This window comes from Meriones unguiculatus, chromosome 11 (assembly GCF_030254825.1).
Source record: "Meriones unguiculatus strain TT.TT164.6M chromosome 11, Bangor_MerUng_6.1, whole genome shotgun sequence".
Taxonomy (NCBI): domain Eukaryota; kingdom Metazoa; phylum Chordata; class Mammalia; order Rodentia; family Muridae; genus Meriones; species Meriones unguiculatus.
Genome location: NC_083359.1, coordinates 4,716,825 through 4,731,442, shown reverse-complemented (window position 1 = coordinate 4,731,442; position 14,618 = coordinate 4,716,825).

The window sequence follows — 14,618 nt, the reverse complement described above, 5'->3', positions numbered from 1 at the left end:
ATAAAATGAAAACATGGGATCCTCATTGCAACATAATTAAGTATGTCAAGAAGAGATGTTGGGAGATAGACCAGCATCTTCTTCCTCCTTTCTTTGTTTTGAGACAGGATGTCATATAGCTCAGACTGGCTTTGAACTTGCTATTTAGCTGAGGTTGACCTTAAACTTCTGATCCTTCTGTCTCTACCTTCCAAGTGTTGGGATGACAGGCATGTCAACAGGACTGACCATGCCTGGCCAATTTGTTTTTAACTGAAAAATTTTGTATATGCCTATTAGAACTGTTCACAAACTAGCCTAGAGGGCTGTGTGCTATACTGATTACAGTGATACGAAAGGAATGGGGGTTGGAGGGCACTTAACTTTTTAAAAGGTCGCTGATGTATACAAAGGTGTATTATTTGTTGTATGTAAAACATGAGCTAGCTTCACTACTACCCAGTCAACCTGAGGAAAGCAATTTGAAAGATAAGAGCTTTGAGGGACTGAAGAAACCCTCCATCAAGTCCATAAGAGTCTGTCATAAGAAAAGGCATCACTGCTAGGTCATACCAGATGTCTCTTGGCTAAAAAGGCTTTTCATTCAGGCCGGACCGGTCAATTTTCCACTGTAAGCCCAGTTTCCCAACAGGAAGTAGTTGTTGAAGAATAAGAAAGACCTTCTGCCTGTGCTCCGAGGCTAGGTTGTGTCGACCCATTTGATTTGCAGTGTTTTTCATATGAGGAAGAAAAGCAAAAACAAAGCAAGAGTTAAAGAGTGAGAACACTGCATTCTGGCACTGGAGAGATGGCTCAGCAGTTAGGAGGACTGACTGCTCTTGCAATGGACATGGGTTCAGTTCCCAGGATTCACATGGTGGCTCATGACATCTGCAATTCCAGTTACAGGGGATCCAGTGCCCTCTTCTGACCTCCATGCGCACCAGGCAAGCAGGTGGTGCCTGTACACATGCATGCAAAATGCTAACACACAGAACGTAAATAAATCTTAAAAGGAATGCTGTAGCCTGTGACCTTAACTATGATGACCAGTCTGGTCATTATAGTCAGCGCTAATCAAAAGCTACTGCCTGGGTCCACTGAGATGCCTCAGTAACCATTTTCTGTGTGGTTTATAGAAGCAAGTCAGTCATGAACTTCAGCAAGAATACAAGCAATAGCGTTGGATAAGAAAGAGAGAGAGGGAGGAAGGCAGGAAAAGAGAGGGAGAGAGAGAAGGAAAGAGAGGGAAAAGGGAAAGGGAGAGGAAGAATGTCTCCATTGAAGAAGCCCTCTATGCACAAAAAGCAGGACCAAGTATTCCCCTCCTGGCAGTACACAGGATGATAGAGGCTTGGGTAGTCACATGATCTGACTACAGCTACCTTACCAGGTTTCATGATTGCCCAGGCCTCTCCCCACCAGAAGATGCTTCTCAGAAGAGACAAAAGAAGAGATACTTAGAAAAACCCATCCCACCTCAGCAGCAGAAGAGTTTGAAACACACAGTTCTGAAAAATGTTTAGTGATTCTATGAATACATCAAGTATATTTATTCCCAAACTTGAAGCTCCTTTTGTTAAAATTACTGATGCCTCTGGTAATAAGAATGGAATTTAAAATGACTTTAACAGAATAAACGGCAATTCTGTCAGGATAAATCATGTCCTGTGTCAGGTTTTTAAAGTTATTTTCTGTGTTCATAATTTTGCTTCTGAAACATACTGCTGCAGGGAAGAAATTCCTCAAGTTGCACTCCTAATTTTAAAAGTCCTTTATTACTGCTTGGGTTAATTGGAGCTATATTGGGAAGACCTGCTGAGTTAATTACCACAAGGTTGCTTCTAAAATTGTCCTCAGGACAGACATGGCCTTCACTTTAGGTAGACACAGCTCCCAGGAACAACAAGAGCAAAGTGTTTTAAAAATGTAACATATATAGCATTGTTCATAAAGAGGTTTATAGCTTCAAGGTCACGAGTCAACAATTCTTGGGACCATTTTCAGCATTGCATGAAGTTGATTTTCACAAAGCCTCTGGGAGTAAGTATCAGGTGAGATGGTACAGGGCAACCGCTGATTATGCAGATAGCTCATGTAAATAGTGTTCATCTTCCCCTTATCCTCCAAGAAGATAGAGGCCAGCTGAGGACCTCTCACCCTCTCCGGAGTGCCTGAGGAGATCTACTGTCTATGTGAAGCACCCGAGGTCTTCAGGTCTTCAGGTGCTCCGAGGCCAGCCTGAAGTTCCCATTTTGATTATTTCGAACTGTGGTATGAGTTAGAGGAATTGAAGAAGATGAGCTTAAAATGGCCTAGCCCCACAACAACCTCATGCAGGGATGCTAATAACAGCTGACGAAGAAGTCTTTGTCCTCAGTGATGGAGCTGCTGCTGAGTTCCCCAGTGCATATGGATGCTCCCCTGTGCTCTGTGGGTGGCCCAAGTGGCCTCTTGTTAAACACAATGGATCATGAAGAAGAACAAACAAAAAGATGTACGGTGGGGACTTGGTGGGCGGAAGAGGAGGTTGGTAGAGGTGAGAGGAGGATGAGAGGGGGTTGAGGACTGAGTATGATTAAAATGTATTCCACACCCCCACACAATCACCTGCACATACTTATACATGCATATATAGAATATATACTATTTGTATGTATGTATGTATGTAGGTATGTATGTATTGTAATAACCAAAATTAACCTGTAAGCTCCACCTGCCCAAGGACCAGGTAACTTCCTGGCATGCTGGGAATTGTAGTTCTTGGGAAATAACAAAGCCTTATGGAAAAAATATGGTGGCCTGTGCGTTTTGTTCAAAAAGAGCCCTACAACATGTGTCTCAGTGCCACTCAGCTGGGAAATTTCAGGGAGAGGTTCTGATCAAAGTCCATCTCTCGGCCAGTATTTAATAGTTAATAAAGCATGCTTCACATTTGACCCAGAATGATGGAACTGGCTTTTCTCCAGCAAATCTCAGGATTAACCGTATTTACATACACATACACACACACATCCATACACCACACACACACTCACTCACACACATACACACACACACACACACACACACACACGGGCACAAACACAGATAGATAGATAGATAGATAGATAGATAGATAGATAGATAGATAGATAGATAGATGGATGGATGGATGGATGGATGGATAGATAGATAGATAGATAGATAGATGGATAGGTAGATGGATAGATAGATGGATAGATAGATGGATAGATAGATGGTATACATACTATATCTATCCACCTATCTATCTATATGTGTATTATATTGTCAAGAAATAAACTGATTTAAAAAGAATTTTAAAAGAGTTAAGCAATATGGTTCAGGCCACCCAGCAATAAATTCTAGCATCAGAGTATGGGCTGGGTAGAACCACAGGATCCCAGGGCAAGGCTCATTGTAGGAGACAGGAAATTGACTCTTGAGGCGGGGTCCACGTTGTGAATAGTAACTCCCATGTTAGATTTGTATTTTCTTCATCAGCGTCTCACTCAAGATGTTGAGTGTTTTCACTGTGCATGGAAGATGCTTCTGTGGTCAGACCAGGTGTGAACAAGAACTCTCACTTGGATTCTCTGAAGAGGGCAGACAGCACATTTTTATGTGAGCAAACAGAGAAATTAAAGTACAGATATTTGGTAAACACCTTGCAGATCTGTGGAGGATGGGGAAGAATCAGAGCTGCCCGTTTTAATTTTTCCTTTGGGTTGTGAGCTCTTAAATGCCTTGGGGTATTCCCTATTTTGTCTAGAATGATTTGCTTGTGGTAAGAGACTGTGTAAAGAGCATGGGAAGCACAGCCTTTTGGAGATGGTGGTCCCTTGTAGTGTTGGCTGCTTCTACTCCATTGAATCCTCTAGGCAAAAGGATGCCCTTCTTTTATTCTGTAGGGTGGAGAGTTCTGCTCTCAGTGTAGTTCAGAAGTTCAGAAAAGAGCAGAGAGCTCAACAGAACAACTCATGTTGGGGATTCGGGTGGAAGCCGATAAAACTCACTTCAGAGACAAGATATTTAAAATGTGCGCTTTATTTTCTGTTAGCACAGGGAGGTGGCCAGTTTGGGATCCGAACCTCATCCCCAAAGGGAGATTGTACAGCATTTTTAAAGGATGGGAACACAAAGCTGGGGGGAGCAGAATGGGCTGTTACATTGACCAATCATATTTTGACACAAGGGGTTGAGTAAGGAAGTAGAGGTGTGTGAGTGGGCCTTTCCAAGTTGCCTGGTTTATGGATCCTTGACTGAGCTCTCTGTAGTCATGTCCCCTCCTGAACTCTGATCCAGAATTTAGAAAGATAAGAAAGCAAAGGGTGGGCAAGTTGCATATAGTTAACTAAGTCAAGACAGGCTGCACATTTATGACTTGTGTGCTTTAGCTTAGATAACGGGGTAACGTCAGTTTCCCTCTTTACATCCTTTACTGATTAACAGACAAACATGAAACGCCTGCAGAAGCAGGTTAGGAGTTGAGTCCCAGGACCTGGGAACATGAACTGAGTTTTGACTCTGCTAGCAAGGTGGAACTTGTTCCTGAGATGGCTGTACCCAGGACACTGTCTCTTAATACTCATGCCAAAACTAAAACAAAAACAAATTTAATTTGTTGAAGATATTTGAACTTTTAAAATCTGACCTTTTGGCTTATTTTTAAAAATTCTCTGCAGCCAGGTCTCTAGCTGGAGCTCTGATGACCCACAAGTGCACAATCTGTCACGTAACTGATGTTTGGCAGTAAGTGGCACCTTGAGAGGGAAAGAGGGAATATTCACCTCCCAAGGGCCTGGTGCAGTTACTTCTTGTAAAAGACAGCAGACATGAGAAATATGGTTGCTCATTCCTCAATTTATAAGCCTCAAAAACTGCATTTCTTTCCTTTTTATTTTATTTATTTATTTTGTTTTTTCAAGATAGAGTTTCTCTGTGTAGTCTTGGCTTAAATACTAATAGACAAATTCAGATACTTTGCTGAATAGGTGTTCTGTAGTTGGGGTCTCAGCTGGGATTGCTGGAGAAATTGCACATTTTGGAAATGAGTAATCTTTGGACTCACTATTGAAAAAAAAAAAAAAAAAAACAACAGGAGGTCATCCAGGAAAAATGAACTGGGTCCATTTGCTTCAAATAAGTTACAGGCATCAAGTTCAAGCATTAGTGACCGTGCTTATCACCACCTCAGTTGGGGGTCTCCAGAGAACAGAATCCACAAATTGATGGACAGCTGGATATAGCACAGTCTTTGTAGAGATAAAGACTTTTGAGCTATAAAACAGAGACCACAAGGTTGAACAAGACAGTTCCCAGAAAGTCCCCTAAATTATTGAAATTAATATATATATATTTGAGACAAGGTACTATTAGCCCTGGATGACATGAAACTCATTATGTAGATCAGGTTGGCCTTGAACTCACAGAGATCTGCCTACCTGTGCCTCCTAGATGCTGGGATTAAGGGAGTGTATAAACACGTCCAGCCTATTGTCTCTTCTTAGTGCCAGCTTAGGTCATTTGCTTTAATATGACCATAGTCGGAGTGTCTAAGAGCCAGCTACGCCATAACAAGTCTGAATCATCCAGGAAGGATGGACCCCTGCTATTCCTGCCATCTCTTTCCTCTTGCCTGCAATGTAGTTTCTGTTAAGTATGTGCATGTGTGCTGAGTATGTTAATCAGCTCCCTGTTACTGTAACAAACAGCTGAGATAGCCAACTTGCAAAGAGAAAGGTTTATTTTGGCCCAGTTTTCGATGCTCTGTGATTGATTGGCCCCCTCGGTTTGGGTCAGTGGAGAGGCAGCATGTCAAGCCATTTGCCTCCTGGACAGGCAACAAAAGAGAGAACAGAAAAAGTCAGTGTTGCCAGCCCCAAAGGCCATATTCCCAGTGGCCCAAATACTTCCCATTACGGATTTCATCACTGAACTTGAAACTTCTGTGGCAGTTGGGGGACATTTCAGATGCAAGCTACAGCAGCAAGCTCCAGCAGCAAGCTCCAGCAGCACACATTTCCCCCAGTGCACGCAGGCGTGTGCATCAGATGCCTGTGTGCTTCCGTCCATCAGGTCTTCACAGGCTGTCTAATCTGAGAACTCTTCAGGATTAGCTAAGTGATGTTTTTCCACAGGATATGCTCCATCATGGGGGATTTTATTTGTTTTTAATTTGTTTATCTTATTTGCTCAAGGGAGAAAGAATACAGGAAATGAAACTGTTCCTTCCAACAGATAAACGACAACAAGCAACTTGTGTGCTTGCTGGTAATTGATCATAAAAGGGGCAAGGATGAGAAAATCCATGAGAACTTCTGTGTTCAGTTCTCTGACTGGACCAGAACAAGCGTGTCTCCAGCATGTGGCTTCTGGAAGCAAGGCCTCTGGCTTCTGTCCTCCTGCGGTCAGTTTCCTGGGTCGTGCCAAGTTTCAGCTTCTTCACAGGACCCGAGCTTTGGATGACATGTTCATCCTTCTCTTCACATAAAAAAAAAATCCCTTCCTCCTCAAGCCCTAAAAATACCCCTCAGCCTTGGATCTCAGCCTCCTTTTCAGCAGCTCCTCTTCACCGGAACAGTTGCTTGGCCTGGAGAATGCCAAAACCAGGAAGAAAAAGAAACTGTTTGGTAGGAGCTGAGCCATGTAGGTCTCCTTGAAATGCCCAGTTCACACAAAGAACAACAACAACAAAAATCTTTCCTTCTGCAGCCTTGAGATTCCAGGCTCATACTCTTTTCTTCTTTCTTTTTTTCAAGGAGGGCTTGGTTGTGTTTGCTTTTAGTGGGAGATGATTTGACAAGACAAGACTTGACTTTTCTTTCTTGCAACTGAAATAAAGAAAACAGAATTAGGTTAGTTGGTGACTTTTTTTTCCAGCTCTAGAAATAAACTTTAGAAATCTCATTGTAGTCAAATAAAGTCCTTGGGTTAGACTTTACTTTAAGTCATGCATGACACTGCTCAAGAGCTCACTACGATAGCATTCTGGATTCATGCCAGTGCTGCCTGTGTGTGTGTGTGTGTGTGTGTGTGTGTGTGCCTCACATATACAAAACAAGGCCTCTATCGCTGAGCTACATCCCCAGGCCTTGGCAGTGCTTGGCTAACAGCCCTGTAAAGCCGTTTGTTGTCACAGGCTGCAAGCAGGGCTGGTGGGATGGCATAGGGAGTGGGTAGGGGTAAGGCGTAGCTGTTTCCAATTTCAAGAAGCCTCTACATGTGTGAGGACAATGGCCACACAAGGACAAGGGCAGGGGGGTGAAAGAGTAGGGGCCATGACAGAATCCCTCAATGTGTTCTGGCGTTGGTCAGAGATCAACGGGAAGATCAGACAGGGGGAGGTCGGAGTAGCCAGTACACCTGTAGAGGATGGAGAACCAGTCTAAGAAGGCCAATGGAAAAGAAGGTCAGAGAGGCAGGTCTAGTAGAGTCTGAGGGAAGAGGACCTGGCTCTAAGCCAGGCCACATAGCAAGACCCCATCTCAAAACAGAAAAACAACCAACCGCCAAACAAGTGGAAGGTTGTGAGGAGTGAGGGGAGGTCAATCGACTGAGGACAAAGGCAAAAAGAAAATGCTCTGGTCAGCTTTGTGGAATTCTGGAACAGGGCAATCGTTCTTAATGCGTTAGTCAGCCCAGCTGCTCCTGACCCATCCTGCCCCAGCCTGCCTCCCAGACTCCTCCCTCATAAAAGATGTCCCCAAACAGACTTTGAATTTTCCCTTTTCCTAACTTTGTTCTCTCTGCTTCCATTTTTGCATCAATAATTTCTTTTTCCTTGGACTTGCTTCTGTTAAACCCTGTGCATCCCTTCATGGGCTCTCAGAAGGATATGCTCAAAATACATCACATGCATGTACATACATAATGAAACTCATTATTATATCAAACAAATGAGTTTATTACATAAACTAATATAATATAAACTAATACATAATATAATGTATATAATAATATATTATGAGCTTATTATATAAACTAATGAGCTTACTATATAAACCTAATAAGCTTGTATAAAATGAGATAAAATAATTGTTTGTATTGTTAGCATGTTGAGTTTGAAGAGACTGAAGAAACAGGGTGGCAAAGATTGTGCAGGCAGCTCTTTCAGCTCATCTTCTCTGGGCTCCATATTTAAATTTCCTACCTTCCAGGATGACTGCTGTTACATGTATTTCTTTAGCTTCCTCACCATGGTGCCTGGTGCCTGAGTAAGGCCACCAGTCTACTGACTTGCCCGCCATCGGCCTCCCAGTGTCGCAGGACACCTGACTATGGCTGGCAGCTTAATAACTCCCACGCCAAGCACAGCCCCAGGGAGTCAGAATAGCCTGGAGTGCAGAACCCTCAGAGGGACACACACTCGGCATCACAAGCAACGGAGTGGGTCAGGAAATCTTTATTTGAATTCCAGTGTGGTTACACAAGACACTTCACTCTCTTCTGGATGCTGCTGTCTCAGAGGAAAGGTAAAGACAGTTTATCTGTCTCCAAGGTGTGGACCCTGGAGCCATTATAAAAAAAGTGATTCTCAGAAGATATTTACAGGTTAGGAACTCCACGTAGAGCACGGAGTTACTGAAATAATGGGTGCCTAGTTCTTAGCCATTCAAGCTGTGTCTGTCCACATCCGTCATTCTAGGGATGGGGACAATAGAGGCCATGTGTGCACACTGACCATATCTCTCTGTTGCATAATGATATTAACTTGACACAAGCTAATAAATGAATGCTGACAGGTGCACAAGGAAATGCATTTTTTTTCCTTATGTTCGACAAGAAGTCATTTCTCAGGATGGCTGTGGTGAAACATGTCTATCATCCCGACACTTGAGAAGGAGAGACCTGAATTTGAGGCTAGCCTGGGCTACGCATATAGCAAGAGCCTATCTCAAAATAAGCAAACAAAACATTTTCTCCTTTCATTTTTGTTGTTGTTGTTGTTCTTTCCCCCAAGTTTCTGGCATGTTCTTACACTTACACATTTTTACAATTAGAAGAAACAAGGAAGTTGGTCTCCTGTTCCAGAGTCTTCCAGAGTCACCAGGCTCCTTCACACCCACATATCTTTCTACTGTGCCACTACTGGGTGAGGGAGGCTGGGTGTGGCCTCCCATGCTTTGTTCTAAGCACCTCACAAGGTTCTTTACATAAAATCTGGATTTTGTTGGGCTTTTATAAAGCACCTTTCAGTAATTTCCTGAACAATTCCTTCTACGAGAGAACACAGATACAAAACTTCCTCTATACTCATTTCAGTACGGGACTCAATAATGTCATAATCTTTGAAGCCTAAACTGGAACAACTACAGAGCCACTTCAGAGACAGAAAATCAAACTTAAAATGGTTTTTGAATGATCACATCATCTGTTTCAAAAATTTTAAGTCATGAGACTCCTCTGGCCTTTTTCTTGCTGTCATTTTGTTCTTTTGTTGTTGTATTTATTTATACTCTGTCCTCTCTCTCTCTCTGTCTCTCTCTCTCTCTCTCTCATTCTTGTGGGAGTTAGTTCTCCCTTTCCATCATGTGGGTCCTCGGGATTGAGCTCAGATCATCAGACCTGGAGGCCAAAGCCTTTACCTGCTTAGCCATCTCAGTGGCTCCATTTTTTTTTCTTATAAAGCACTTCTTTTAAAAATGATATATTTGGATATTCAGACATATTTGGTACAAGTGGATTGCTGGTGCATAGTCACCAAGTTTGAAGCACTCAACAGTGAATTCCTATAAAACTATCAACATCCATTACTTTCTGTGTTCAGAGCTATGGACCAGGAGTTTGGTCTACTGAAGAGAGAGAGAAAACTGACCTTCTGAACACTCTCATCTTCAGTCCTGCCTATTCTAGGCTGTTGTTTACTGTCTCTAATTCTGCGTTCATACTTCTTTCAACTGCAATTAGTTCTTTTCAATTTATAGATGAGATAATCCTTTAAGACATGAGCTTTTATTTTAAAAGCAATAATAGAAGCTGGTTCTTCCTCCTGTGGGAACTTGAAGCCTTTTACCTTCTCATTTCTGTTCTTTCTGGTTCCACCCACGCAAAATTCAAAAGCTACGAAAAGGCATAGCCTTCCACTGTTACCAAGCTTCAGGTGCCTCCCCAGCAGCCAGCAGCAGCCAGTTTCGCCATCCCACTCGCACCAAATCTCCAGCCTAAGCTATCATTTCTTCACAATTATCATAACATGACAGCTTTCGGGACAAATATGTCTCTTTCGGGTCTAAACTGTCGTTCCTTCGTTAGGTGGAATAACAAAGAAGAAAGTGTGGATGAGATCTGAGCTGGACTGTGAGTGATAAGGAAGAGGGGAGGAGATTCCACGAGGCAGAGGGGGTTATATGGAGTCTGGTGCATGCTGAGTAGCCTAGGCCTTGAGGAAACAAGCCACACTGTAGCAGGAAGTTTAACAGAAGCACTAACAAAATATTGGGGTCACTGTAATCACAACTGCTAGTATCAGCCGGGTGAGCAAGAGGTACCACACACTGTTCTAAGTTTCTAGATGTTTTATTACTTAATCCTTAAGCACTGCTATGTGGTAACACTTCCTGATCCTTTTACACAGCAGGAAACAGAGTCTTGGGAAGGCATTCTAAGTTTCCAAGGGCATACAGCTTGCCCGTAGTCCAAATGTAAGTCGGGGTCAGCTGTGAAGAACAAGAATGTCAAGACAAAGACATGCATCCTGGGTGTACATGCTAGGGTTTGGTGTACTTCCTAAATGTTAGGTCCCCCCCCCGGAACAAAGGTAAAACACAACTCCTTCACCGCAAGGAACTTGGACCCTGCACTTTTAAATCTTGCTGTCATGTTGTTTTGAGGTGACTTGAGCCCAGCCCTCCTGCAGACAATGTCAGTGGCTGTTGGTCCTCTTGGAACCTCTCTGCACATCATAGACCAATACTTCCTCTTGAATTTCCTTCATTTCTGAGGTTGCCACCAGCTTTGACTATGGCAGATATATCCCAGAGGGTGACAAGTGGAAAGCGTAAGACTGACTCATTTGAGCAGTGCTGAAATCCAGGAGGCACGGGGGTGGGGGATATTTTTCTTGACTTTTTTTCAGAATGGAAAAGTAAACTAACCCAACTGATTGACCTGCATCTAAAGTGCCGATTATAGAATATTGGAGGAGATTTACAAGTCACGAGTCACGAACCAAAAGGCGAAGGGAACAACCAGGGCTTGTCTCTCAAACAGCGGGAAATGAGGCTTTGCATCTTTTTAACAGTAAAAAGTGCTACTAAAAAGTAGATGTAGTTTCTAGCCCGTAACACAACATCACACAACGTTCGAGAGAGGAGCTCACACATGGAGGAAACAATATTCGTATTCTGAGATGACTGGGTTACTAGGGAATGACTGAAAAACGAAGATCAGTTCAGAAACAGCACAGAACAAGAAACACTGAATGAAGCTCAGGAAGATGTTCGTGGGGCTGCAGAAATAAAAGAAGAGAATATAAACGTATCAGATTGGACATGCATAATGTCTGTTTAACGGAAACCTGCAGCATAGCTCACCAAAGCAGAACTGCTCAGCCAGTATGTCCCGGCCACAAAAAAGTTACAGATGCAGCGTGGAATGTTGATCCATTCAGCTGGGACATGACCTTGGGACAGTCTTTAGCTGTGAGATGACTGGACAAGGGTCCCTTGAGAGTAGCCCGGATTTGCTAGACTTGGGCTCTGTTCTCTCTATCCCCACAGGAGGCAAGCACAATGGTGTCTCTGGCCATGTGTTCAGTGGAACCAGGATGGACTTCGGCAGCCAGCTGAAAGTGTGATGGGCCCTGCTGTTGTCAGGAGACCCCTGTAATTGCTGGAAAGCTGATGTTCCAGGACGCCTGGGGCAGGGCAAGACGCCCAGGAGGCGGCCAGCCAAGGGAAAGGTGCAAGGCGGTGGAACTGTGATTCTGGGTGATAGCTCGGACTGAGAGCATCAAAGCGTGAGCTCTGACTGTATCAGGCACATCTCTGTGTCTGTGACTAATGTGCCCTTTGACCAATTTAGCAACTAAGGACTTTTTTTTTTTTAGCACATTGATTAAAAAAAATAATGGCTTCATCAAGTTTTGAAGTATACGACGTGTAAAAGAGTTCAAATGGGTCAACATTCTACTTCCATTATCCTAGAAAAGTCAACATTTTATCTCATTAGTGAAGGAAGAAGAGGGCGTCTTCACGCATCATTTTAGTTGATAGGAAAAACATGGTCAGGCCTTCATTGCCTTCTTGTGTAAAGATCTTCATGATGCTAATTAGTAAGAATATAAAAACTGTCTGCATCACTTAAAAAGGTTTGATTAGAAAAATGTCACATTTTGAGCACAAAGTGAGATATGGACTTTTTATTGGGGAGGGGGTGTTGTTTGAGATCTAGCTGAAGCTTATCCTTAAAAGTTTAAAAAGATATTGGAAGCTCAAGACACATTCAATAGTTAATGTTTTTCTTAATATGGTCGATATTACATTTGCTCTGTTTTATTTCCAAAAGAAGGTAAAGAGGTATAAAGAAAAGTCTTGCCAAGTCATTCAGTAGTTGCAGACAGATGTCTTCCATGTTCCTTTACTGCATTGCACTCATGTCATTTTTTTCCTGATGTGCTATGATGTAAAAAACATTGTGAGGTACTCTGAAAAGTCAATTTTTTACAACTAGGAAATAGTCAACCTTTTTTTTCCCCTTGCATACATGCCAGTGAGAAAAAGGAACAGGGAATGACATGTTACTATACAGAGGAACAACTTGGCCAAAACAGTTGTTATTTTTTTATTTTTAAGTAAGAGCCAGGAAATTCCCAGAATGTTAGGAAAACAAGGAGACGATTTCTCTCTCTGCTTCAATTGTTGAAGGCATGCAACTTAATTTTAGCGGGCTGGAGAAAAAGGATTAACAGGTGAAAATTAAGCCCCGGAAAATTAAAATAAGTGCATTTTATTTATATCATTTAATATGTGAAATATCCGAAAGCGGTGCAAGGCTACGAATGGCATGCCTGGTGAGGCCAAAAGGACAGTCTTGAGGGCAGCCAGGTATCCTGCTGGCTGGCCACTGTCTTTATCCACCAGCCGAATCTTCCTTTCAGATCATCTTCTCAAATTATCCATAGGAGATTTATCCACATACTCAATAAGAAAAATATTTCTAATTATATCCAACCATTCTTAATATGAATGAGAATTATGCAGAGACGCTAGGTTGCCAAGAGGGCTTTTGCCAGACAATTCCTTTTGACTTAAGAAAGAAGAGGCAGCTGCATTGTTTCCATAGCTATCCATATAAAAGAGTCCTGAACGGAGGCTGACTCGTCCTGCTTTTAAAAGCTCCAAGGTAGGTGGGAGCAGGACACTGGCCACAGACACTGGCCACAGCCACCGGCCACTGGGCTGCAGCTCCTGTCCTTTTCACATCTGCGAATTCTCGTGCCTTCGAGTTTTCATAGCGAGTGCGATTTTGTTTCTCCACTAATCAAGTGCCTTGATCTTTTCTCACACAGGACCCTCTTACTTCCCAGCTGCTCCTTCTCATTTGCCAATAAGGTAAGGTTTGGACTAACTGGTCCCTGGAGGTGTGATGGAGACTGCCTGGCCTGGTTCCATGTCACTTAGCATCCTTTGAGAGAGTGCTTGTCTCAGGAAACAGCTGCCTTTAAGGAAAGGGACTGGGAGGGAAGGAGGACTTTTATCCCTTCCTTGGTGACTCAGGCACTTGTAGGGTCACATGTGAGCAAAATAAGTTCTAAAGTTTTTTTTTATTATTATAAAAATATTATATAAATATTATAAAGTTATTTTAGTTTGTTTGTTTTTGATGGGTTTTTTTTTGTTTGTTTGTTTGTTTGTTCGTTTTTCTCTGCAAGTAAAAAAATCTTCTGGTAGAAAAGCTCAGATATTTTTTGTAAAAATATATCCTGCTGTTAGAATTCCTTTAGTAAACACGATCTCCAATTTAAAAAAGAAAGGCAATTCTTAGAGCAATTCTTTTAAACTTTCTGTATGCCTGAAAGAAGTCATCTTATAAAACCAAGTACATAGTGACAGTTTTGAATACGGGAGCAAGGTTTTTAGCAGCCCTATGACTGCCACATGCTGCATCCCTGAAGAGGGAGATCGGGAAACTAGATTTAGATGAGTTCCAAGCATCTGACCCAGCAGTGACTGTCGCAGGATTCCTCTCCTCCTTGTATTTATTTTTTTCTCTACCTGTACCTTGAAGCAGAGCAAGCTGCCAGGTTTCACATACAAGGAAACTTAGAACACCGGGAACCCTGCCATGCAGAAGCACAAGGCGGAGCGAGGGTGTGGGTTGTCTCCTCTTTGAGTTTAACTTGGTTAAGTGGGCAGAGGCATCACATTAGAATAACTGTGCCCAGCACACAACTGAAAATTGGGGGCCGGGGAGGAAATGAAGCATAAAAATTCTTCCATAACTACTTTAGGCAAATTCGGTCAACTATCTATAAGTGGAAATAAAGTTGTTTTACTTTATATGGCCAGAAAGATGTGTGACATTAGGCTAAATGACATTTTATATGCAAATAATAGACTGAACCTTTTTCAATTTGTCAGTTGTCATTTTAATAGTTTCCCCCAAATATCACCCTATCCCACGGGCTTCTAAGTGAA